We start from the raw sequence: 27,958 nt of genomic DNA, 5'->3' as shown, positions 1-27,958 counted from the left end.
TGCCCTGGCCGCATTGGGCAAGGGCAGTGGTATACAAACTTTTTTATGTCAAGCCCCCTGAGTAAAAAAGTTGTTGGTAGGTCCCCCTCCCCAAATGCAAGGACTGCTTGTATTTTATATTAAAAGCAGTCAACTTTTTCTCTTTTTAAAAAGCCTCACCCTCAACCGTACAATTAAATGATTTGCCCAGGACCACACGTGTTGGTTGTACCAGCAGTGTTGCAGTATGCGCTTAGTTATATAGACGAGACTACCCCTATTCATTTTTACATGCTCTTCTTTAGGCCACGCCTTCAAGTTTTAGGCCACGCCCATCAGGCAAGCCATACCCCAAAATGAGGGCCCCCTCAATTTCTTACCCCACTTAAAGCACTGTACATACAAACACATGCACGCACACACGCACACACACATAGAGTTTAAAACGGACCTGTCACTCCAGCGACGAGTCCGCTGGGGCACACAGAGCCTGTCTGTACCTGTGCGCGCACTTGTGTGCAGCAGTGGCTTGACAGTTCGATTTAGAAAGATCGCTCCCTAGTGTCACGGAGCGGTCATTCTAAATCATTCTTTTTTCCTTTCAGATAAAAAGGTCTTTTGATCTAGGACCCTTCCAAGGGCCTCAGAGCTCCACCACCACTCTTTCCACCAATGGATCTCTTCCACCACCTCCCGGCCAGTCACAGCTCTGTGCCCCGACTGGCACAAACTCAGTGTGTCCGGGTCCAATGGCTATAAGGTGGGGCAGCCTCTCCCTCTCCAGCTCTCGGGTCAGCTCCTGGCACCGAGTCATAGCCTGCTCCACAGTGCGGCCCCTTTACACTCTCTGTACATTCTCCTCACCAATGGCCACCAATTTCCCACAATTCCCCCTGTCTTCCGGCATAGCACAAGTCCAAACTTCTGGCACCCGTCTCATGACTCAGCAATGCTCCGGTCTTTCACCCTCATCGCAGCACTATCTTGGCAATGGTCACCACGTCCCCTCGTCCACAGGCACTATCTTCTTCGATCCACTAGCCCAAGCATGCCTACTGGTCCCCAGGCACATGGGAACCTCTGTACATCTCTGCAGGGGGGGGGGGGTGGGGTTCATCTCCAACCATGCGCAGGAGAGGATCAAATGTTAGGATCTGTCGGGAGCTCGGAGGGAGCAGGTCTTCACGCCATCAGGACAAGTAGAATGTATGCATGTGTCAAGAAGTGGGATAGGGCATTTATATGAAATCCAGGAATCTGCACGGTGGGAGTTTGGGGGAATGGTGAGGTGTCTTAAATGCCTCAAGAACATTTAAAGTTGTTAGTGGCAGTGTTTGTCACAATGTCCACTTGCAGGGCTCCCAGGTCTCCCTATGCCATGCCTGAGTTGACCATCAAGTCCTGTGCTTTGCCTTGCATTCTGTGACGTGTGGTATTGACTTTTAGATGGGCAACGGTTACTATAAGTCCTTTGTTGCAAGCAATGGTGCCAGGACTGGTTGTCGTATTCACACATTTATTTGTATATATTTATTTTTTATTTGCATAGCGCATAACAGGCGGTGGGCATCGCAGCGCTCTTACGAAGTAGGTAAGTTACTTGGTTAAGTGGAACATACATACATATAAGGTGTACATAGTTTGTTTGGTTACAGAGAACGTGAGTACGCATGATTAAAGAGAAAGTATGTGATCAGAGGTTACTCAAACAGTCAAGTTTTGAGGGCTTTGCGGAATGCAAGGTGGGACCGTTCATTCCTGAGGGCAAGTGGCAGGGAATTCCATTGCTTAGCAGCAATGAAGGATAAGCTGGCACTTCCTGCTCTAGCGCGTTTGCCTCTGGGCATAATGAGTCGGTGGAAGTATGGTGTTCTGGTGGGTCGGGACAAGCCCGCTCTGATTACTTTTCGAGGAAAGGTAGGGGGAGGGCTGTGTGAGTGATGTATTTGTGTGTGATGGTAAGGGCTTTGAATAAGACACGTTCTTTGATGGGAAGCCAGTGGGCTCTTTTGGGAATGTTAAGGGCAGCTCGAAGTGCGTTGTTTTGGATTATTTGGAGTTTGATTAGGCTTTTTGAAGAGGTACCAGTAAAGAGGACGTTACAATAGTCTAATCTTGAATCTAGTATCGCTCTGGCGATCGAAATGCAGTTTCCGTGTATAGGAATGGTTTGGCTGCTTTAACCAGCTTATTGGAGTAAGCTGCTGACAAAGCCGAATATGGAATGTGAGAGTCTTGCCGCATGTAGAGTAGAGAAAAGACTTTGAATTGGTTAAATTAGGAAGCTATTTCCGAAGGGAGAGTTGAAGTTATTGTGGACCCAGACCCCAGAAGACCTTGTGGACAATGCAGCGGGTCTTGAACTTAATCCTTTGCATCCACTTGGAGCCAATGAAGAGATTTCATGGCAGGAGAGATACAATCCCTGGGCTTAAGGCCAAGGACAAGTCTTGCAGTCTTGTTCTGGATGAGTTGTCAAGGGCGTAGAGCAGTTGCAGGCAGATTTAGGAAAGAGGCTGTTGCAATAGTCCAGCCTAGAGAGAACCAGAGCTCTAAAGACGGTGAGCTTCTGAGGGGAACAGAGGAAAGGAAGAATACCTCTGAGGAGGTGCAGTTTGGTAGTTTGACTTCTTAGCGACGTCAGAGATGTGAGGAGAAAAGGAAAGTGAGGAGTCGAAGATGACCCCGAGGTTTTAAGAAAAAGGAGCGATGTATGGATGGACAGATCAGTATAAAGAAGCCTTCAACGGGATCCAAAGAGAAATAATCAAGGCGCCCAATCTGGAGCCTTTTTTCACTGATTAAGACACCATAACGCAGAGCAGCATTTGCCTCAAAGACATTAACGGAGATGGAACAGCACTGCTCTGTAAAAAAGAAAGAAATGTTGGCATATGCGTGGACGTAAATCATTTCAGAACATATGTATGGGTAGGAAAATGTAAGCTCTGTGCTCACAACAAGACTTTAGTAAACATATTATGAAAAAAGAACACTGGGATCCCAAACTCTCCAGCTTTGCATCAAAATGGCAAGACTACCACTTCAAAAAAGAACATTTTTTGGGGTGGCAAAACCATCAAGTAAGCCTGGGCAAATAATTTCGGCTGAACACGCGAATCACCCAAATTGTTGCTGTACTCAGGTGATTGGGTTCGGCAGACTTTTTAAGATATTCAGGTAACCGATTAGGGTTTAAACTTATTACAAGTAATGTTGATGAAATATTGCTGTAAACATTGGGTGGAAGAGGTCAAAACCTTTCCTGCCAAGGATGCTCAAAGAAATCAAAGTGTCTAATAGACTACTGGCCTGCAACTGGCTGTTTCTTTAATATAGAAACCAAAATTAACACTTTCTTTGCAGTTGATCATGAACGTAATCTTGATCAAAGCACATAGGGCCAAATTCACAGAAATGAATGCAACTAAACAATTTGCAGAGGAGGCATTTGTATTTGTGTTACTTTGAATCATATGCAAGTCGCCTTATTCACAAATGTGGCCTGCTCATGTCCAGTTGACTGTGCTGCAGCACAAATGATGCGCTGGCCAGTCCCTGAGCATACATTAGTGTTGGGAGAAGGTATGGTACTCCCTGCACCCCTGTGGAAGTTGGTAGGGCATTTAATCACAATGGTCCCTCAAATCTCTGTCATTGTGACATGAACAAATAAAAAAGCATGTCTATCCCTGTTTGAGGGATAGCAATTTAAGTGGGGCAGAAGCACTTAGAAATTCATGCGCATGTGAGAAATGACCCTTTTATGCATTGCACTTCACTTGTGCCTGTTACATAGAAGACACAGAGTAGAATGTATTTGTTTTCTTCACATTTTACCATGCATCCCATTTCTGAATTTGGGATTCAAATTAAAAAGTGCAGAAACATTCCCTTATTTGTGCAAATTGGCAGAGGGGGTGGAAAGGAGAAACTGAATGTAAAATGAGCTTTGTGAATAGGGTGCATCTTTTTGGGGCACAAGTGATGAGATGCACAAGCCCATCTCATATCTTGTCCGAACGAAATATTTGAGAACAGACATCTTACAGTAGACATGCTATGTGTGTTTGTGGAGCTCATAATGTCGCATTGCTACCTGACTAATTGGTTTTCCTTCAAGGAACATCAGAGTAGGCATCAGGAATGCTTGACATGTGATGGACTCTGGCTCATTGACCTGCAGCCATGACCTCTACCTATTATTAAATAAATAACCTCTGTAGTTCTCATGGAAGCAAACGCGGCAAGGTGAAACCTCATACACCCCTAATGCACGACTGACTCTTCCCCAGCTCCATAGGCTTTTATGAATTCCCTATATTATAATATTATAAACCTCAGTAATAATCGCTGTGTTGACCACTGAATGATGACAAGCAGATCCAGGCTTGCCCGACACGTGACTGACTCATCTGGCCTGAGAAGCAATCATAATATTTCCCACTTCTACTTTACCAATTTGATTAATTTCAAAAGGATGAAAAGCTGACTTCTTACACAGATTCAAACGTGGCACATTCAGGTTACACATAGATCACTGAAGTAAGTGCATTGATCTACGGAGGTATCTTACTGCAGAGTTGAATGTGCTGTCCTAACTGGATAACAGTCACAGATGCACAGGACTCCATGTCATCTCACTAGGCTACCCCACAGCCCGCCGATGCCTCCCTTTCTCCTAACGTTCTCTTCCTTCCTGAAACACTTGTGTGTTTTCCCAAGAATTAGCCCTTATGTGCCCAAACTTAGACCGAATATCTATGAAGTCTTATTGCTCTCAGAGGAGATTTGGGCAGGAAGGCAAATCCCCAGGAATACTCGAACCTCCCCATATATCACTAGGATATTACGAGGCCCACAGATTGATTTTGAGAAAGTTCACATAGAATTGTCAAAGTAACTGTTTTTGCCCGTAGAGAGGGGTGTGAAGAGCGCAGGAACACAACCAAGCATGCTCCGCTCAGGCAAAGCATGTCTTGCTGTCGTGTTCCCAGAACCAGGAGCCTGCCCACAACTGACACACCCACACTTTAACAAGACCTCTGCAGCACTGCTTGATGAATCTTGTGACAACTCAGCTTTAGAACAGGATACTCCCAGAAGAATCTGTCCTGAAGTCCAGTAATAGCCAAAGCCTCACATCCTTGCTGTAGCTGTCCAGACTGGTATATATGTCCTGCAATGTAGAGAGATTATTTTCTTAGAGTGTGTAGTGTGACCAATTAAAACTGCTGAGCCGACCTTTGATCAAAATGGTTTCTTACTGAAGCACAAAAAGACATTTTTAAAATAAAACATTCTGGACATACTTATTTTCCCATAATGCTCTTTGCTTTTATGCAAAACACCAGGATTGGGTTCTATGAAGAAATACTGTACTTTTGTGACCTGGTCTGGGACCACGCCCCTCAGCCCCGCCCTTTCCTCACCCAGCCCAGCCCCTCCAAAGATAGGAGGGTCCACCCAGTAAATGCTTCCCATTTCCAGCACTTAATGTGAATGATACAAATCGAAAAAAAGAATGCGTTGTGGAAAAAGTAACTGACAGCATGAACCAACACACCAGAGCAGTCACTGCAGAAACATGGCAACTGAAAAATGACACAGTTCTTCAAACGTAATCGAATATACAGAAAGGGAGTGGCCCTGAGAGAGGTCACCTCCCCAGGAATTGCACAGCTTCTGGAGGGTATCCTCAGAGGTACATGTCCATGATTGGATTGCTATCAGAAGTAGAGTAATGATTCCCCTGAATACTGTTAGAACACGAATAGTACAATGGTGCCATGAAGGACAAATTGCCCAGTCAGAGAGAATCAGAACAAAACTGGTGGCCACAGATAGACACAGATATTGAGAGACAAGTAGGTATCTGTACGGTATTCAAAGGAGGGACATACTATGAGTAGAACCAACACATCTTATTAACTTTACATGGCATAGCGAGTCTTGGATTCAAGTAGGAGTAGACTTCATAGGGCCAGAGGATATGAACTATGCAACAGTCTCAGTGGGCTAAACATCCAAATGGATAGAGTAAATGTTCATGAGTGAAATCACAAGAACAGCAATAAAGCTCTTTGTAGAAGTGTTTAGGAGCTCAGTTTACATTTGAAGAGATTAAACCTTTGCTGGAAAGGAATGACATTAAGCATAAAAGGGTCTCACTGAATCACCCCCAACGAAATGGGCAAGTCGAAAGTATGCATCAATATGTTAAAGTCATACCACAAGCAGCGAAGAAGGGGAAGCTATCAAAGCAGTAGCAGCCCACAGAGCCACATGGAACAATGTGATGGGAATAACTTCCTTATTCATGATGTGGAAGAGACAAGCAAATACCAGACCATTCTCTGCATGGATAGAAACCAAATATAAGGGAATTAAAATGAGTGAAGAAGAATCCACAATGTGAGTAGAGAAAATACAGAAAAAATGAATATGTGATGCAGGAAAAGCAGTAAAAAACGACGTGCAACAAGGAGATGGGGTGAATTTTAAATTAGCATACAAAGGCAAAGAGACTAAATCCTGTTACACTGAGCCATTTAAAATAAGTAAAGCAAAGGAACAAAATGTGCAAAGAACAGGGGGGAGAAAAGAGCAAGAAGAAAACAATCCAGAGATCACAACAAATGATGGACAGTCCAAGGAAGTCCGGATTGCAGGAGATGAGGAGGGACCACACTGGACAGGTAGTTAGTTAAGGAGAAAGAGGTCCTCTCATCAGGAATGTGCCAGAAGCGAGGAAAGAACAGCAAGTAGTTAGAGACCCAGGAGACCAACCAGGGAAAGAAGAGTTCCTGAAATGTTCAAGGACATGGTGTTGAACAGATTCATTCATGTTCACAAAAGGAGATAAGGTAGCGAGGTTAGATGCCACGCGCATGGCATGCGATCACTCTAGGGGACAGCAGGGAGGACAATTGATGGAACACTCCATTTGGAAGCATGATCTTTTATATGAAGGAAATAAAGAAATTGATAACGGGTTTGGTGCAGGGTATATTTATGTAGACTTCATTAGAGACACGCTAACGCCATAGATAGCCTTAGAGCTCGGAGTCCTCGCTGGGAGTGCGACATTTCAGTCTTGGACCTACACATTAGGGCTTGGTGAAATGTCTGCAACTGAGGTGAAATTGGCAAACTTCACCTTAAATTTAGTTTTACCCGCTCTGGAGACAAAAAAGTCCACCGATTACCCGCGCCAGGGAGCGTGATATCCCAAAACAAATGTGCACTTTTCTCATAGATTACTTACTGATTTCCCACTGTTGTAATTTGGGTCAAAAGTTTGTGTGGGAAGCAGGAGTTATGGATTTCCCCCAAATGTTTGGTAATTTTATTGCAGAGCGATTTCTGCAGGAATTCACACACTATTACCTACAGTTTCCAAGATCCCACTTGGGGGCAGGTAGAGTTACAAGAACCTGCAACTACTGTAATTGACCCAGCCGAAGCAGATGGAACCCTCCTGCCTCTAAGCTGCAACCATCTGTGCCATTGTGAGCTCCAGTGGGCCATCACAACCCGCGGCCCAGGGACAGGACACTGCCGTCCTGACAATGTTATGGAACAGGAGTGAGCCCAGGGAGTTTTCCTTGCCAGAAACATGTAGTACTATGTTCCCTCACATTCTGGGAGACATTGGGCCAGGTTGCGGGGGTCTTCTTCTTTGGGAAGGCAGGACGATAGCTCACCGAGCTAAACTCTGAGCTGAGTCCAGGCTGTGGTTTGCAAGTCTGAACTCCCGAGGCTGACTCAACACTTTATCATTCTAAGATCAAAGAATTGAGCTCCATTACTCTGAATAATAAAAACCTCATTCCTAAAGCCCTTAGAAGCAAAGCAACCGGCATGAAGTGTTATATATCCGCGTGGTATTATTCCTCTTACCCAGAAGAGGACCGTTGCTGTGTCATCCCTGCCTTCACTGCAGCCATTAATGATGTCCTGACCATAGACAGGATATTTGGCCTTCAGATGATAGCGCTATGAAGGCTCTAGTGCCACGTCCTTTGTATGTCTCCGGCATGGCCTCCTCCAGTCTGGCATGTGAAGCCTTCTGGCCCTGTTCACCGAACCGTTCCAACTTGCAAGGCTCTTGCACGTTTTTGATTGGCAGCTTGTGTGCATATTTAAGTTGCCCTGTTAGCGCAAGGACGGAGCACTTGAGGCAGCAATCCCTTGGCAGCCACTGCCCCGATCTGGACAGCTAGCCATGGGAAGATTATGGAACTCCAAACCACATTTTGTACCCTCCTTCCTTCTCTCTATTCCTCGTTCATTTGTGTTGCTTTGGCAATTAATGTTATTTCAGTTGTAAGTAACTATGCCATGTTATTTCTTGGTCTTATCCTACAAGTATCATATTGTGCACCTGTACCCTTCCATACATTCTTAGAGCTCAGTCTGTCTGTTCGCCCTCACTATCCATGCAAACGGGCACTCTGAGCACCTGGTCAGGGACCTCAATTCATAAAAAGGCCTGGGTTAGCGGAAGTGACATCACACGACCCTTGACATCACAGGAAGTGATGTCATTTGACCCCACCCCGAATTGACATCACAGGAAGTGATGGAACACAACCTTTCTCCCCTTGACAAACCAGGAAGTGGCATTGCATAGCATTGTTCCTAAGTACACTACGAAAATATTTTTCCAATAACACTGTCATGTGATATGCATTTCACACAAGAATGGATCAGCATATGTAACGTTAATATCAGTGTGTATGGGCCCATATTACCCATTACTGTGAATGCAAATGATGTATTATTATATAGCACTTGCTCTTAAGCGCTTCAAACAGAACAAATATACATACAATATCACCCAACCTGTGTTGGTACTCATCAACCCTCAGAAGGATGGAAGACTAAGATGACCTGGCTGGGATTCGAACCTGCAACCTGCAGATCACACACACATTGCAGCAGTGAGTGCTCAACCCACTGAGCTATCTCACGGCTATTTTTTTTGTGTGTGTTTTTTAAAAAAAAAGACCTGAACAAGAAAACCAGCCACTCCAGACATAAAGAGCCACATGGTGCTGGCCACAGCCCAGGAGCTTCAATTTAAAATAAATAAATAAAGGGAGACCACAGGGGTAGCAAAGGAGACTTCAGGGAATCACAGGTGTGACCCCTGTTGACCCCAAATGACAGACAAGGTCCAGTCTTCAAAACAGCTTATTTATTTTTTTAGCCTCTATGAATCAGTAATCTAAAATGTGTAACCCAATTACAAATTACTTCATTCAATGCATTGAGACGTTGAAAATGTGTAATCCACTCTATGCTTTGGTTTTCAGTATTTTCAAATTGAAAAATCAAGTACGTATATTAACTGTCCAAATTGAGAAACAGGTTTACCTGGAATTCTCTGATCGGGCAGCTTCGGGTTGGGAGTGGGTGACTGGTCTCACCCTGGCCCAGGATGCAGGTTTTGCGGGCAGACCTAAGATGTCACGGCATAAAACACTGTGGAGCTCATGTTCCATTGGGACTTAACTCGTCTTTCGGGGTAACTCGTTCGATGTGCCAGGCAACTGTTATGCATTGTATCCAATCTTACCACGCTTGTAAAGTCTGCAGCCACAAAGATGTGTTCATATTCTCTCTTGAAACTCATTCCATGTGCAGGCTCAGCCAGACTTATAGGGCAATTTGGCCATGGCCGAACCAAAAATGCAAAATGCTGATGTGGGCCAGTTTTCTGGGTCAAAGTGGGCCACTTATTTGGCTAATGTGGGCCAGTTTGATGGGTTACTTCACTATGCGGCTAACAGTTTTGACCAGTGTTGCTAAGTAAATAGTTTTGAAATGCATAATCTGATTCACAAATAAAAAAAAAATACTTCCACTTGGGTACTATTCAAACAGTGTCACAAAAGGAATGAATTGGCATTTGCAACTGTGGGCCCCTTTTTCATTGGTGTCGGAGACAATTTGAATGCCCAGTCCGACCCTGTCCATGTGCACTTTCCTCATACATATTCACTGCGGGCATACTGAAGTCACCTGGTTATTGGGCGGACGTTCAAGAGCAGCTAGCAAAAGGGTGGCACAGTGGTCAGGCTATCAATAATATACCCAGGAAAGCAGCTCCTGATGTATTTAGCAGAGAGGGAAGCGCGGCATGGCAGAGTCTCAGACACGTATTTTGGCTGGCTGCTGACCCAATCCCCACTGAGATCTGAGGCTCGGCGAGGCGGTTGCACTGGCGGGGAGGACGGGTGGTCTCAGAAAAAGGCAAACATTTGTTAGAAAAGAAAATAAGAGAAATGAAGGGCCGTCAGCCAGGCAGACAAAGGAGGGGTTCTTCTGGCAAGTGGGCCCAGGAGCACGAGGCTGGCGGCAGAATGGACGCTGACGCAATGGCGTGAAAGCGTGCGGCTCCACCCCCTGTATTCTCTAATGTCATTGGTGGGTCCTGTACGCCCGTCACAGGTGGAACCCGCCCACCGTGCAGGTGAGACACTTCTACCTGTCTGCTGCTTGGAGCCTGCTTCCTCAGGGGGTGCCCGCACTCCTGCTGCGGTGGGTCTCGCAGGTCCAGCTCGGCTTCCTGTCTGGCTGCCACGAGCTTGGATTAGATGACTTCATGGAGTAATGAGGCGAGAGGCAAGGCTGCCATTCATGAAGTAAGGGTACACGTGTAGCTGGCTCTGTGTTAGGCAAACAGAAAATGCCCCCACACTCCACAACACTGCAAAGACACTGAAGGAGGCAGTGCCCTCACGCCATGGAGACAAGTAAGCATTGGCACTGCAGGGTTCATTTCTGGCCTACTCTGGCAACGCACAGCAAGCAGCCTGTGTTTTTATAATATTTGTTGTACGTAGTGTGGGCACAGAATAAATCTTGCTTTCCTTGCAAAGTGGTGCACCAAGCCTTTTTCCCTAGAGGATTGTTGTATTGTCTGATGGTCTGTAGGTCTTGCCTTACACCCCTTTTACTGGCATCATCTCAGACCACATATATGGGCAGGGGTGTTGCTAGGTCTGGAAAAGATCAGGGGCTAGGCTAATGTTGGGACTCGGGGCTAGTTAGCCTTTTGCTTGTAGCTCCTAAAATTCTATCCGGGGCTACAACCAAAAGACCCGGGGCTATAGCCCCCTGAGCCACTCCCTAGAAATACCTCTATATATATGTATATGGGACCTTTTCCCTTGTTCTTCATATGTGTACGGTCCATGTGCCAGGACTGCGTTTTCTCCCCTGCACCTTGAATCGGACTTTATATCATTTAAAACTTGTACTTATGAGTTTAAGTCTGTATAGACATTATCTAAGCAAGGGTGTGCATTGTGCTATTTATCTTTTCTTGTTTTTACCATTGGGGGAGGCACAGAACACACAATAGCACGATAATCTGAGATGTCATTTTGTAAGATGAATTAATTGACAAATAAAATGGCTAGCACATTAGCCTTTAGTGAGGATGGAGCAACTCGGATTCTATCACTAATATCAGATATAGACCGAGACACAACCTCCACAGAGAGTCCTGATAGACTTATTTCCAAACTCGAGAGACTAATCAGACGGGATATCTCACAGAAGTTACACGTCACCACACTGGCACAATATTATAAGGCACAGAGGAGACTGAGGGGAATTTAGTGTATACCTGACTTAGGCCCACACTCTGTAAAGAGAACCAAGAATTTGTCAAGAGGCGAGAACACATTCTAAATAGGTGCTCCTTGGACCTCATTCTCCTCACGATTGAGAATTATCCAAATCATTGGTGCCAAACCATCACAAGATTGACGAAATCAAGGAACAACTCCTGGCATTACAGTCGGCAGAAGATCTTGATAAGATATTAGAAGACGTGAACCATAAGCTAGATTCATATAAAAAAGAAATAGAACAACCTAAGATTCGGAAATCCTGCAGGGATGCACTGGACTATGCGAGAGATATAGTGTATACCTGGCAGGAGTTCTATAGTTCCAATCGGCAGGTATCACCCAGACCGCCAAGACCGACACGGCTGTGTAGTGACAAGTGAAGGGAAAAACATCCCTATAGCCACATGGGTTACCCCAACTATTTCTGTGGAAATACCTTCTACAGAACCGACAACTAGTTCATCAGGGTTGGAACCGACTCTGACTCCTTTTTCAGAAGTAGGAAGACAAGAAGAGGGAAAACGAAAAAAAAGGGTACAGGAACAAATAGTGAAATCTATTGTTATGAACATCTCCTCTAGGGTATTGTCGGCATCACAGATTGATAAATTGAAATCAACCTCTTTAAATTAATAAGAACAATTGAATTAGAGGTCTTCTTTGAGTCCTTACCAAAATCTCAGGAGATGTCTGTCTCTTTCGATTATCAAATCTAAAAATGCATTTCAAAGTTAATAATCCAATCAACAACATGTTTAAACTCAAGACCATCAGGGATCTGAGGAGGATTAAATATAGTCCATACACAGGTAGCAAGTTACGCAAACACCAGACATGCCTTCTTAAAGACTTGGCCCGAAGACACCACCACCACAATTATGAAACTTGCAGACAAGGGGGGTGTTCTAGTCATTATGGACTCTACCTTTTACAACCAAGCTTGTTTAGGGCAACCATGTTTGGAGTTAGATCATGACCCCACTAATACCATCATGACCCTTACTGAGGAGACCAACAGCAAGGGCGAAGACCTTGATTGGATCACCTCACGCACCAGAGACTATTTGATTCAGAAACACCCAATAACTGGTGTTTTATGCGCTTCCCAAGGTGCATAAGAACCCCTTGAAATCGCCACTTAGACCTATAGTGGCATGCACAGATAGTGCCTTCAATCCCCTGGTGGTTTACTTGGACACTGCGCTGCAGCCAGTAGTAGAACTAACAACCACTTATCTTAAAGACACCTCACACTTTCTAAAGCTATTGAGTGAGATCCTGACCTTATCCTGTATTCTCTTGATGTTAACAATTTATACACTTCAATTCCCCATGAAGAAGGCATAGAAGCAATGGTGTGGTTTCTGTTAAGACATGCCAATGTCCAGGTACACAAAGTCTTTGCAATCCAGCTTATTAACATTATCCTCTATAATAACCTCTTTCAATTTAAGGGTAAATACATACGCCAATATCTTAATATTATATTTCGAATCTACCTACATCCTCAACAGTGAACCATGGTCTTCTCAAATTGTTTTCTGGAAAATATATATCAACAATATTTTTGCAATATGGAAGGTTATCAGAGTCGAATTATCACAATTCTTTGAGTATCTCAACCAATGTCATGAACATATCAAATTTACACTTGAGGTCGGGGAACCCAATCTTCACTTCTTGGACGTGATGATCATGTATGAAAATAATGTGCTTTCAACAAGCATTTACCGTAAGCCAACCGATGTAAACAATACTTTACATTACGGAAGCTTTCATCCCATACATCTAAAGGGAAGCCTCTCGTTCAACCAGTTTTTCAGGCTCAAGAGAATTGTCTCAAATACAGTGACACTTCAGAGTGAATACAACCTCATGTTTGAGAGATTTAAGAAACAAGGCTATCCATCTGAAATTTTGGAGATGCGATCACGAGGGTAGAGACACACAGGAGAGAGGACCTTTTAAAAATGTAAACAAAAAGAGGTGGTACTAGGTTGATCCACACCCTTACATACTCAGCGCAGAGCCACCAAGTGGGCAGAACAGTTAAAAAAAATTGGAATTTCATTAGACTAGATCCGTTCCTACATACGTTGTTCCCAGAGCCGCTAATGTTGGCATTTAAAAGAGGTAAGAAATTTAGAGACACCTTTATCAAATCGGAAAGGATCAAAAGATTGTCTGAGAGAGTGCAACATAAACCTAAACTGGGGCCATTCGCTTGCCTAAACTGTCAAAATTGCTCCAATGTAATCAAGGGTGAACACATAAGACTTCCAAACCTATGTAATAAAATCAAGCGACATCACTTTGCTATCTGTGACACACGTAGCGTCATCTACGCATTGAAATGCCCAGACTGTGAGGAGAGCAAAGGAACGGTGTACAAAGCACAAATCGAACATCAGGACAGCTAATGAGAGATCCCCAGTTTGTAGGCACTTCAAGGAAGACAGACACACTGTAGCGCAGATGTGTCATACTAGAGGTGGTCCACCCTCTCACTAGGGGAGGTGATCTACAGAAAAAATGAGCACAGAGAACTATATATGCTATACCATCTGGATGCCATTAATTCCTTAGACATGAATGAAGAATTCTACCTGGGGCACTATCTTTAAATAAATAGTGGTGCCCCACACACATTGCACTTGATTATGTCCTTTTATGACACTTGCACACATCTGGGTGGGGACTGACTAACTATGTGATTACTATAACATCTACACCTTTGTGAATTGTATATTGTGCATGGTTTGCCTATGGGATCATGCCCTAGATCCGTCCAGAAGGTTACTATCTTGAAATCTTACCTGTCACTGTTGATATGTGATATTGCTGTGACATCTGAGTCTTTGTGGAATGCATAACATGTGTGGTGTTCTATGGGAAAACGGCCAAGATCTGTTGTTATGGCTGCAATTTGGGATCCCGTCTGTATGAAAATAATCCATGGAAGTTTTCCATTGAAACAGAATTGTAACATCACAAGCTTGCTCATTTACCTAATATCCTTCCTAGATTGGGGAATACCTAATGCCTATTTAGGTCTTACACACATCTGAAACCACTTTACACGATTCTCAATTATTGATAGATTGCATCTGTAGGCAGCATTTCCAAACTGGGATGATTCGATGGCTTGTCCCTTATGGCTATTAGGGCATTTTCTGTAACGTTTAGATTTACCTGTTTATTTGAACATCATTTCATTCGGATGAGGTTTCATTGCAATGACATTGGGGTAATACATACCATCCCCAGTAACCACTCGTAAAAATTGGGAGAACTGTAATCAACAAGTCATAACCCTTACTGGGTATAGTCACGGCAGGTTGTTTACAATTATTTGAGATGACCCTTGTGGCACCTAGCGTGATGATGTCATCACAACCGCTGATTATAATGGTGGCCATCTTTGGAACCTGGATTCTGCGTGTTCACAGAATGAGGACTATAAACTGAACTACTTCAGTTGTTAAGCAACCCTTACTCTTTTCACTGGGACTGGACCCCTTACATCCCATATTTAATTTGATCCATTTTAGGATGAGCAGTACACTTAGACATGTTTCTATATGTCTTCTAGGTATGTGTGTCAGACGCATTACCACTTCAAGGACCACAGGAATCTCATATAAACCCCAGACCACGCCTCATTGTGACTGCACTGAGGTGATTAGTCAACATTTAGGACTTAGAACATACAGTAACAAGCAAATTGATGAACATTTTTGATACGAAGCATATTGCCTAACAGTGGGTTACCTAACCTACCAATGATTTTTTCTTATGTTTTTAGAGATTAAGATCCTTTTACGAGGGGGCGTGGCCTGGTGCCCATGGAGTGAGGAGGCAGAAACGCTGAGCTCCGGCCAAAATCCTCCAACACGATCCTGAAACTGTGGTCAGTAACATCTACCAACGAAAATAAAGAAACCACAAGGAAGTAAAAGCGCTTTTCAACATCACTTCAGCAAACCCGACAAAAATCGGATTGGTAAGCGACGAGCGAGCCCTCCTAAACTGGTCCCACTGGAGCCGCGCAAAATGGCGGGTGAGATATCGAGCCTCCGCAGATGATGAGGGGTAATGGAGGAGTGTCCGAATGATCCTGCAGTGCGAGTAGCCGCCTAGAGAAGCCCAGCGACAACCTGACTGGCTGATGCGGAGTGCAGAAGCAGGCAGTGAGAGTGAGACCACCCGAGAACTTCCACATCGCCTAGAACGCAGCGACCGGGAGGCAAAACATCGGACAGCTGCGTGGGAGACAGCGGGCCCAGCACTGAAGCTGGACAGAAGCAAGGTGAGCTGGACAAAGCGGAGCACCCTGGAGTGTGGGAGGCGGCGGAGGAGACGCCTTTGAGCAGCGGAGCAGCACGCTGAGGGGCGCAAAGCGAGGAGGGGAGAGACTAGAGACACTGGATACCGGCAGCAGGAGAGCAGACGCTCGGAGGGGGAACAGTACAAGTACCAGCAGGAGACACCGGCGCAAAGGAGGTGAGCCTTCAATTTAAGGGGCGAAACAAGCAGCCATACAGAGCAAATAGGCTCAACAGTGGGTGGTCCCCAGAAGCGAACACTGGACATTGAATTAATAAGCGGGAAGGGGCACAGCCAACAGATTAGACTGACAAGTCCAAGGAAGCACTGGGTGCTCTGGGCATGGGATATCAGGCTAGCAACACCAAGCGAGCCCAACGAAATTGCATCCCACCTGCATAAGACTAGCAACCCACATACCACAGCGGCAGTGCACCCACAAAGTACAAGAGAGCGCATGAATACGCTACGCTGTAGCCCCTGAACAGAGAGACAAACTAGTAGCAAGGAAGCACAGTGACAGACTAACCCCAAAAGAAGTACAAGAAATAAAAACCAAAAGAAAGAAAGGTGGGAAGGCGAGCAGGCGCATAAGAAGGTACACGAGCAAAACGCAGGAAGCGACGCAAGTGACAAACTAAAGCAAATAACCCATACATGCTCTGTAACTACAAAAGGCCAAAATGGAATAACCCGCCATTTTAGGCAGGGAGAAGCCGTTATACGCAACGAGAAACAAGCCAAATAACGGCAGGGCAGATTGAGGCCCATGAGCTGCACAAGCCTAGCTACAAGTAAACAGTGCCCAGCCAGATTAAGGCTGGGGCTCAACCAGAACAACTACCGACTCAAGTGGGGAACACAAGCAGAGACTCACGTACACCCCAATTACCAGAACTACTCCCTAGTTACGGCTCAACGTAAAAATGTCATCCTCCAGAAATAAAGGGAAGGCAACCATAATGGACTTGTTTGCCGCCACCAGACCCCACATCACACCACAAACCGGGGACCCTGGAACCGAAACCCAGAAAGCAACAGACGGAGCTAACAAAGACTGTCAAGTACTAGAATCCGTAGCTGCGCTGAGAAACTTTATAGATACTAAAATAGAAGAGGTAAAGACTGACATGCAGTTTATGCGCCAGGAAGCCCGCCACCTAACAGAGAGGGTAACTAATGCAGAGATGACACTCCAAGAAACAACAGAGAGCGCAGCGGACCTAGGAATCAGAGTAATTGAGCTAGAAAGGAAAGTGACCACTTCCGGGGACACAGAAGGACATGCACGATGCAGCAATATAAGGATACTAGGGGTACCTGAAGGTACAGAACGTCCAAACCCGACGGGCTATGTTGAAACCCTCCTACAGCAGGAAATTGGAGTGAGTCACCTGACACAAGGCTTCACTGTAGAAAGGGCTCCCAGATCACACCAGAAGAGACCACCGCCGGGCTCATACCCCTGCCCGATAATTGCAAAGATCCTCAACTTCCGAGACAGGGAGACCATCCTCAAATACTCCAGCGAGGGCGGAGTAATAGAACACGACAACTCCAAAATAACCATCTACCTGGCTACACATCACCAGTACAAAAGGCGAGAAACTCCTTTGTACTAATCAAGGCCAGGCTCAGACAACTAAACCTGAAATACATGCTACCCGTCCAGGCTGAAGGTGATACATAATGGCCGAGCAATAGACCTGGAAACACAGGCAGCAGCCACTATGTGGATGGAGCACAACAACTTAGAGGACGACAAGGAAGCGACCACTGGAACATAAGGAACAGCACAAGGAAGCGACAAGACCACCAGAACAACATGATACAGCATGACGGCTGAGGGACACGCTCGGCCTCCCCGACTGAGCACACAGTCCTAACCCACGGACTGATTAGGACGGGCCTGTTGCCAGCACAAGTCTACTCACGCTCGAAACCCAGAATGGGACTAGACAACGCGAGGACGCCTGATCGCTGTGTGCAGAAAACAGCTGCTGGGCTCAACAGTTTTGTTTATGTTTATTGTTGCTTTTGTTATACTGTCATAAGAAATGGTGGGAAGGGGGGCATAAAAATCAGAGACAATGGAACTAAGGAGGTGACTAATTTGGAAGAAGAGGGCGCAACCTGGGAAGACAAGCCGCACGAGGTAGGAGGTTGGAAACAGGACAATGGGATGCTCAGACATGACCATGGCTACACAACTTAGAATAATGATGTGGAACGTGAGGAGAATGGGATCATAACTGCAGAGAAACCGGATCAAATCCTTTTTACAGAGGACAAAAGTATTGATAGCCCTACTCCAAGAAACACACCTCACAATAGAAGCCACGTCCAAATTGAAAGAAGGCTCGGGGGGACAGGGGCAAGGAGCACCCTACTCTAAATATGCAAGCAGAGTATTCAAATGGGTGTGCCCTGAGATACCATTCCAACTACTAGGAACCTAAGCTGGCAAGGAGGGCAGATACCTGGTAATGTGGGGGTGTGATTGAACAAGCCAAAGTCTGCATAGTGAACTCCTGTTTCCCCAACCATGGCATACCAGCCCACCTCAAACAAATATGCACCAGAATTACACACCACAGAGAAGGCTTTTTTAAATGGGGGGACTTCAACTGTGTAAGAGATGGGGCCCTGGACAGATCTGACCCACCACAGCATCAAAAAAACACAACCTCACAGACGTTAAACACAATGGTTGACCACTTGGACCTGGTTGACATATGGCGGGTACTACAGCCCACGGACAGATGCTACTCACACTATTCATCCCCTCACAGCGTATATACTAGGATAGATTACCTGTTTATCGATAGAGACAAAATGCCACAAGTAGAATCAGCACAATACTTAGGCAGATTGATATCAGATCACTCCCCTCTAATATTGCAATGGGAAATCAAAGGACCCAGACACCCTATCCCGCTGAGGCGCATGCCCACGGATGCACTCACAGACCAAGCGTTCAAGGTGGACCTTGGGGACAAATTGGAGGAATTTGTGCAAATCAATAAAGGTAGCGTGGACAGATGAGTCACGCTATGGTAAACACTGAAAGTGGTGACACGAGGGGAGGTAATAGCGGGTGCCGGCGGGTGTTCAGAAACAATCAAAAAAAGAACTTGATGCCAAGAAAGAGGAAATAAAACAGTTGGAAACCAACACCCAGATCACTAGTGCAGATGATACAAAACTGAAAACGATTAGAGACAGTTGCCAAGAGGCATGGGGTAGACTATCCAAATATTGATTACACAACACGCACCGTCAGAGCACACAAAGAGGCAGACAAGCCAAGCAGGCTATTGGCCTGGCTTTGCAAGCGAGAGCACCCGAAGCACCTACCATAGGCAATAAAAGATGTGAGCAGGACAGTACACAGGACACAACTATTGATTAACAACACCTTTGCTGCCTTCTACTCTAAACTCTATACTCATGACAATAAGGTGTCGGAAAAGGACATGAGAGATACACTAGAGGAAATAGGACTCCCCAAACTAAGCAATGTGCAGAGAAAGGCACTAGATGAAGCAATCACCATTGAAGATGTAATGGAGGCCATCAGATCCCTAGCCACGTGTAAGACCCCTTGAAGCGATGGCCTGCCTCCAGAATTCTATAAGGCATACGAGTCAACCCTGGCTCCACTGCTACACAAAGTATTCATGGAAGCGTATGATTGGGGGACCGTGCCGGAAACTATGAGGGAAACATTGATAGTACCGATACTCAAGCCAAATAAGCCCGCAGACGACTGCGACTGGTACCGCCCACTGGCGATACTGAACTATGACAGAAAAATACTGACCGCCATTCTGGCCAAACGATTGGCGAGAGTGGTGGGGGCCCTGATCCTTGAAGACCAAAATGGATTCGTACCGGGCCGCAATACAACGGCTAACCTGCGCCGACTCCAACACATCATGGCACAAACACTAGACAGCGAGGAACAGATGGCAATACTATCGTTGGACACAATTAAGGCGTTCAACTCCATATACTAGGAATGGCTACTGGAGGTATTGAGGGAGTTCGGGTTTGGAGAGGGCTTTGTGAGATGGGTTAAAGTGATATACAACTCCCCCAAGGCAAGAGTGAAGACTGGGAGAATGGTGTCAAAGGCGTAGGAGTTACAGAGAGGCACCAGACAGGGCTGCCCTTTATCACCCAAGCTATACATCCTGGGGCTTGAAACATATATCTTAGGAAGCAGCTCTTTGATGCAGGGATATAGGTTGAGGGCAAATATAACATAATATCCCTCGATGCTGACGATGTTCTCCTATACCTGAGCGGCCCACACATTAACCCACCGATAGTACTAGAGATACTAGACAACTATGCATGATACTCGGGGATACAGTTTAGCAAACAAAAGTCATGCGCATTCCCGCTAGCAGGGCTACGGGGGGTGAATGCAGCAGAGTTGCCTGAGGTGGGAATCAGTTTGCAGGTAGAAATATTCAGGTACCTAGTGGTTAACATCAAACATACACCAGAGCTCTCACATGAATGCAACACGGTAGTTGTTGAGAACGGCATATGCAAATCTATGAGGTTCTGGTGCAAGCTGCCACTGTCCATGATGGGTAGGGCGGCCATCACCAAGATGATCATACTTCCGAGGTTCCTGTACCACTTCCAAAACGTTTGCCACTACATTAGGCCACCCTCTTTCAGAAAACTAGAGGCATTACTTAGAGACTTCTTATGGGGTGCGGCTCGACATAAACTGCCCCTTGCCATACTGACATTACCACAAAAGGAAGGAGGAATACAACTACCGGACCTGGAGAAATATTACCTGGTGGCACAGCTTAGTCATGTAACAAGATGGCTATTAGACAAAGCCACAGCCAAAACTAATTACCTGCAACAGTTTATAGCCCCGGCACACCTCAAGGAAATACTATGCAACCCACCAATTGACCTAGCACACACACACCCATGATTGTAACTTTGGGCAGACAGGTATGGAACAGAACCAGATCAGTGCTTCACCTGCGACACCCCTACTCACCCGACACTCCGATGCTAGCAAACCTATGTAAGGTGCCTGCAGACATACCCCGTAATGAGAACATGGTAAACGGCTCGACTGTACACCTGGGGAGACATGTTCGACGATGGAGTTTTCAGAGAATTTGATGCACTACACGCACACGAGGGTCTGGAAAAGGGGTTAATTCCTATGGAACCAACGCATCAAACACACTGCCAAAGTGAAATGGGACACATGGCCAGAAGAAAAGGCAGCGAGCCCCATACTGGAAGAGATGTACAATCTAAGTGATGGCTGAAAGCCGGGGTCCAGAATATACGGCCAACTGACAGACAGGCCCAACCCCCGTAGTGTCACACTGAAAGAAAGATGGGAGAAAAACTTAGGGACCACTGTAACTGAGAAAGAATGGGAAAGGGCACTGAAGATACACCACCAAAAGGACACCAAAAGAGGTGTCCAGGAACACTAGATTCTACCGGACCTACATGACACCTCTTAGAATTGCAAACTTCAACAAACAAACCCGGCCAAAAAGTCCCTGGTGCAGAAATGAGGAGGCTGGTATAATGCACATGTTCTGGTGCTGCCCCAAAATACAGGACTTTTGGGCAAACATCGAGCGAACCTGCAGGAAAGCGGGAGTGAACAGATACGACTGGACTCCAAAAGAGTGCCTATTGGGCAAATACCCCAGATTAAGCAAGCGCAAACATATAGTGAAACTAATGGACCTTGTGAGTATATTAGCAAAAAGGTCAATAGCAATGGCATGGAAAACTCTTGGAGGACCTCAATATGAGCCATGGAACAAGGAACTAGAGAGATGGACCACAGCAGAGACCAAGGCTTGGGACGAAGGGATCAAGGGATCTGAGGAAGACATAAGTGCCACGTTTGAAGCATGGAAAGCCCTAATAAGAGACTTGTTCTTCTCAGAAGATGGCAAGCCCCCCTGAAAAAAATCACAAAATCAATACACAGCTACAACATAGCACAAAGAAAACACGGAAGGATCACCCAGAACAAGCACCTCCACAACAAGTACTTAAACACCAGAGCCACAACCGCTACGAATCTACTTCAGCAATAAGAGACAGTAACTCTTATTTGTTGTTTATGGTTTCATTGTTGTTAGAAACCAGTATTACAGTCACATGATATAAAACGATTACAGCAATGCAGTAACTCAACCCTGTATGTTTGATAACAAAAGTAAATAAAATACTTAAAGATTTTACGAGGAGAATTTACCATATACCGTGACATCTACTTACCCGCACTAGACTCTGCAATTACAGAAGTGGTAAGGAAATGTAATTTCCACCTGTGGTGTGTGAGAAACCTGAGGCATTTCTCCCAGGTTATTCCCGGGGATCCTTTGTTCAGGTGGCCAGTGGAGGGTCATCGCTCTTCGATCCCAACCCTGGGGCCTGACAGGCGAGGGAGGATCACCTGGGCAGGGGTTCCTTAGAGATTGTGAGAAGAGCACCCTTGGGTGAGACGCGGTATCCTATTTTTTCTGATGCTTCCCTACCTGATATCCCAGCAGTCTTTATGGGATATTGCCACCACGATCCCATTCCCCACCAGTACTTTCCCTTACGGAAAAGGAGGAGAAAACAACATCGCAACTCAAAATTATCTCTAACCCCCAATATGAATTTTGCCTCTCCAAAACACTACAAATCCTATAATCCCTTCTTCTCTTGGGGGGATGTAAACTAACACCCAGGGATAGCTGCATTTCAACTCCCATAATCCCATTCCCCTATTGAAATACACAAGGATGGCACAAGGAAGAGACAGATGGTAGTCATGAGGATTACCCATAGGAATCCATGGGCAGTGGATTCCTATGGGCAGTCTCCATGTTGTTCGGATAATGAGGTCAGGCAGAGTCAGGCAGGGAGGGACAACTACTTGCACCTGACTCCAATCAACTCTAGATGGGAGTATAAAAGCAGCAACCAGAAACAGCATTTGGAGCGAGTTGGGGATGCTCGAAGGTGTCCAGATGGCAGAGGAAGATCAGTTAAGCTGCAGAGATACTGGGAGACCTGGGAGACCTGGAGGAGGAGCGAACCACCACACTGGACCATTCAATGCAGGAGAAGCTGCAGTGAGGGGAGATCTGTGCCTCCAGGAGGCAAAACCAGGGGAAGCTGGGATCTCCTGGCTCTGCCACATCAGCGCTCCTCCCATGGGCCCAGCAGGCAAGCCCAGGTCTCTGAGGGGCAGGGGGTGAGGCCCTGACCTCGGGACACATCCCCATTGAGACTCCTGCAGCTCCCAAAGCCCAGGACTGTCGTTTTGGAGAGTTTTGAAGTAGGAGCAAAATACACTGCAATGCATTCTGGGACTGGAAGTCCAAAACTGGTTATTTTGGAAAACTGAAGAAGGGTTTGCGCCCGACAGAGGGAGACACTTAAATCTAGGTGAGAAGGTCTGAGCCCGGAAGAGAGGGATCTAGGGGTCCACGCCTGGCAGTGGGAGACCGTGAGAGCGAAAAAGTCTGGGCCCGGAAGAGGTGAACCTGAACTGTAAGAAACACCAATGGGTTCAGCACAGCTGGTGAGTCGAAGAGAGAGCCGATAGAAAAACGGACTGTGTTGAGCCCAAGGTTGCGAACGGCAACATTGTATGAACTTTTGAACAAAGAACTTGTGTGTGAAAGCTTGAAAGACAGTCCAGCGAAGGACCAACTGCAGAGTGGTCAGGCACCACGTGTGTATTAATTCGAAGGACTCTGACTGGTCCCCTTTTTTCAAAACTACAAGTACCAGGAGCTCCTAGGAGATGCCGACATGAGGAGTCATAGGGGTCATACAAAGGTCGAGTCAAACCCCTTATACAATCGAAAGTCTCTGATGCATTGACAAGAAGGAAAGTAAAGGGAGGTCTGGCTGGGAGCTTAAAGGAAAGCCTGACTGGGGACTGAGATCCTGACTTAGGTAACAGGAAGAACCTAAGTGGTCTAATGGAAATGTATTAGAAAATCGTGAACTGTGTTAGAATAGCTATGTGAACCTGATGTAGGGAGGCCAATGGGAAAGCTAGTAACAGTGAATCCCACAATCTGAGTAAACTGTATATTTGGCAAACGTGAACCCTGGTGATGGATGCCTGCGAATTGGGGTGAAGCATAATACACCCGTTAACATTGTGTCGACAAGCGTGAACCCGGCTGAGGGTTGTCCACAGTGAATGGTTGTTTAAAAAGATATTGAGACTCTGGAATGTTACATTGTGAATGAAAGGTAGTAGTGAGCCCGATGGAGGGAGGCCGGCGTTGTATGAGGGATCGGAGCCCGGCAGAGAGGGATCCTAAGGCGAAGAGTAATCGCCCCATGAAGATTTATTGAAGGAACTTTTGTTTTTGTTGATTGTAACACATCAGGTCCTCTGAAGCAAGAGACTTTTTCTGAAAGAGACCTGGCCACAGAAGGCCCTAATGTTTCGGAAACCAACTGTAACCTCGTGCTGGCGAGGCCCAGGAGTGTGCTGTGCTTAAGTGTCTTGCCTTGTCCCATGCTAAAAACATGGGGAAGGGAGACCCCAGTTACACCATCCTGACTTATCATTTTGAGAACACTTCTTTCTTTTCCTGTGAAAACTATCCCACACTTTTTGTAGCATAGCAGTAAGGATAGGCAATCGTTTTTTTTTTTTAGTATAAGCCCTTTTTATTGGACTAGACTCCACTTGGTCTGTATTATTATTATTTGATGGTCATAGCTTGCTCCCATCTTAGATTTAGATTAGGCGTTTATCTCACCCATTGTTACAATTTAATAAACACCTTCAAACTGTGATCACTTGTGTCTGTCTTTACTGTGGCCACTATGAGTTCCTTACAGGTGTGATACACTTACTCCAAACTATCCTTAGGTTTCTTATAACCTTCAGACCACCGTTAAACCGTCCTGGACTGCTAATATCGGCAAAGACCACCGGTTTTTACTCCACAAGACCATTTAATGATCATTTTATGAAAACAATTCACAATTCCCCTTTTGAATTTAGCTTAAACGTTTAGTTACATACAATCACAAAGAACAATTTTTATACGTCTGGTTGATCTCACTTATCTACTTAACTCATATATAAAGTGGATAGTGCGAAAGTGACTCAGGGTCCAATGTAAAGCTCTAACCGCACATGTGCAAAACTTGCAGTTGTTACCTAGACCTCCTTCGGGTTTATAAAACCATCATGTGACCAACATGTTTCGTTCTATCACCCGCTTTCAACCATGTCTAGAACTTCTTCAGGGGTTATGCAGCAACTAAACACTGTACTTTTCAATAAAGAACTGGGGTGGAAATTAAACATAATTTCCTTCACGTCCATTGCACAACATTTGTTTGCTATGCTGCTAGGAGCCGTACAATCTCCCGGTTACTCCCAACACTGGCATTGGGTGCTCATTTGTCCATATTAAACTCGGGACTTTATTGCCCTTAACCAACATTGAATACCACCACGCTAGTCTAATTAGATTCTAAAGTCTTCTTGGTTTTTAGAGGCCCTCGCTGTCAGCCGTGCACTCTGGCTGGGTGTCCAGCAACTGACGTGTCGACGCCTGTAACTATCTTATGTTGCCGCACGTCCACGTTCATCTGTGTGTGCTTTTCCTGCATTTTTCCCCTACTTAGGATTCAAATTGCGATGTGAGGTTTAACATCGGATACTAGATTGCACTCAATTTCTGGTGGTAAGGATAACGTTTGCCCTTTTTATTTACTCTTTAATACATATATTAACACTGTGCAGCATACGTAATTATTACTGTGTCCATTAATGGGTTCCGTTTTCACGTTTTACTCTTAGGATTTTGGCTATTTCAGCCAAAGAACACCCGAGTGACGTCTATTGATAGCCACAAACCCACATATGACCTCAGGCCACCGATAGATATAAAGTGATTTATCAAGCTTATGGTGAACTATATAATACATGTATGTTGAGAAAATATAGCTACATCTGAATAAACACTTATCTTCGTTTTTTATTATTAAATTACAGCAATTCACAAAGTACTTTAACCCCGGTGAAGAGATCATATTCCCGAAACGCGTTGGGTTTTGTTTTGTTCAATTTGATATCAAATCACGTTTTGTGAATAACAAGATTATTTGGAAGGTCATTCAAGATCAACATTTGACTCATTATATAATTCTATATGTAAAGTGCAATCCTTTTCTTAACCACCTGTTTGGATCTACCGATGAATGTTTTGTCTATTTTTGGCTTTTGATGGTGTGCAGGGGACGGGAGTTCCCACATATATGGGAACTTATTTTCTTGTTCATCATCTCTGACCCCTCATACCAGACCATACCACTTCCACGTTGGAGAAGGATCCCCCAACTCTCTCACGTGGGGCCCCTTTTCTGTCTGGTTCCCCAACCGCTGAGAATGCACACCTCTTTCTTCTCCGTTCTTCCTACCAGCAGCAACTCTAAAACAGAGGAGCAAACGTCAAATCTCACCCATAAAGTAACACAGGTACTCATATTCAATCTGGTACACGTATCCCGGTACCTCTCAGACTTCCACCATCCCAACCTCTTTAGTGCGTCCGGTCACAACCCCAATGTGGCAGCTTCAGAAGCAGTGCCTGAGTGAAAAGAATGGCTTCCAAATTCTTCCCAAGAATGCACTTTCTAATAACTGCAAACTCCTGTTTAGCACTTAGGCCCCATCCTTCTGACAACTCACTGACATCCGGGACCCTTACTCACGTTACCCCTTTGTCGCCTCCATTGGGTAAATAGCCCCTCACCCTGATTGTACAAGTGTCCTCCTACTGTCACACACTCTGCTGTCCATCTCATATTCACTCTCAGGGACATCCAACCCTCCCCCACCTCTTCAAACCCTTGCACCCATTTTGCACCCACCATCTCAGAGATATGGCAGGGCCCCCAAAAAAACATATATGTAAAAATGTCCCTGAACAATGCTTGCTCTCAAGCTTTGTGCACAACCCCCAACCCCCAGTTCTCCCCTCAAATCTCACAACCCCTCCAACTGACACCACTCGCCTCCGGTTCATTTAATACTCAGCCTGCCCTCACCTATTCTCTTCACCATTTCCCCACCCAACAGCTCACATCTCTAATGCCAGTTGCCATAGAAGGCCACCCCAGCCAATGTCCAACCCGCCGAACCTCGTCCACTGTGTATGAGACAAAATGGCCTCATTAAAGGTTTGTGGTATCCCGCCGGTAAATCCGGCGGAATACCACCAAATGGTATTGCTGTTACCGCCACTTGGTCAGGCGGAATTACCACCAGATTACAAGTGCCGGTAAGGGTGGTAATTCTCCATTCAATGGAGTCGTAATACAGTCATTTTTTGGTGGGGGGATGCTGGAATTACCGGTGGCTTGGAGCTGCAGGTAAATCTGGCCACTCCACCACCAAACATGCAGTGTGACAGTGTGGTAACCTAATGCGGTAATACCGGCATGTTATTACTTCACCGGCACACTTATACCTCATCCAAGCACTTTTACAGACCTGGAATATGTATTGCACAAAAAATTATGTTCAACTTTATTTATTTATTTATTGATTTACTTGTACATTTATATTGTGCACTAAACCAGGGGTATCAAGGCGCTAGTTGCAAAAAAGTTTACATTACGGAAAAACATATGTGGTACAGGTGAAAACAAAATAGACAGTGTTCTACATAAAGAGCCAGGTTTTCAGCAATTTATGGTAGGTACAGTATGATTGTTCTGCTCTCAGCATGGGGGGGTAGGGCGTTCCAGAGTTTTACAGCGATGACTGCGAAGCTGCAGTCATACGCTCTGGTAATCCTGAATTTTGGTAGGATAAACTGGTTGATGTAGGCAGATCTGGTACCAGAGCCCAGTCCTGAGGAATGGGCTCCGGTAGATTATTGAGCGAGTTAAGGGGGAGCCGTTGTTAGAAATGACTTTGTTGGTGAATGAAAGCACCTTGAATGTAATCC

Source organism: Ambystoma mexicanum, chromosome 3q, assembly GCF_040938575.1.
Source record: "Ambystoma mexicanum isolate Mex_15411 chromosome 3q, UKY_AmexF1_1, whole genome shotgun sequence".
NCBI classification, from domain to species: Eukaryota; Metazoa; Chordata; class Amphibia; order Caudata; family Ambystomatidae; genus Ambystoma; species Ambystoma mexicanum.
Note: the sequence above shows the minus strand (reverse complement) of the source record.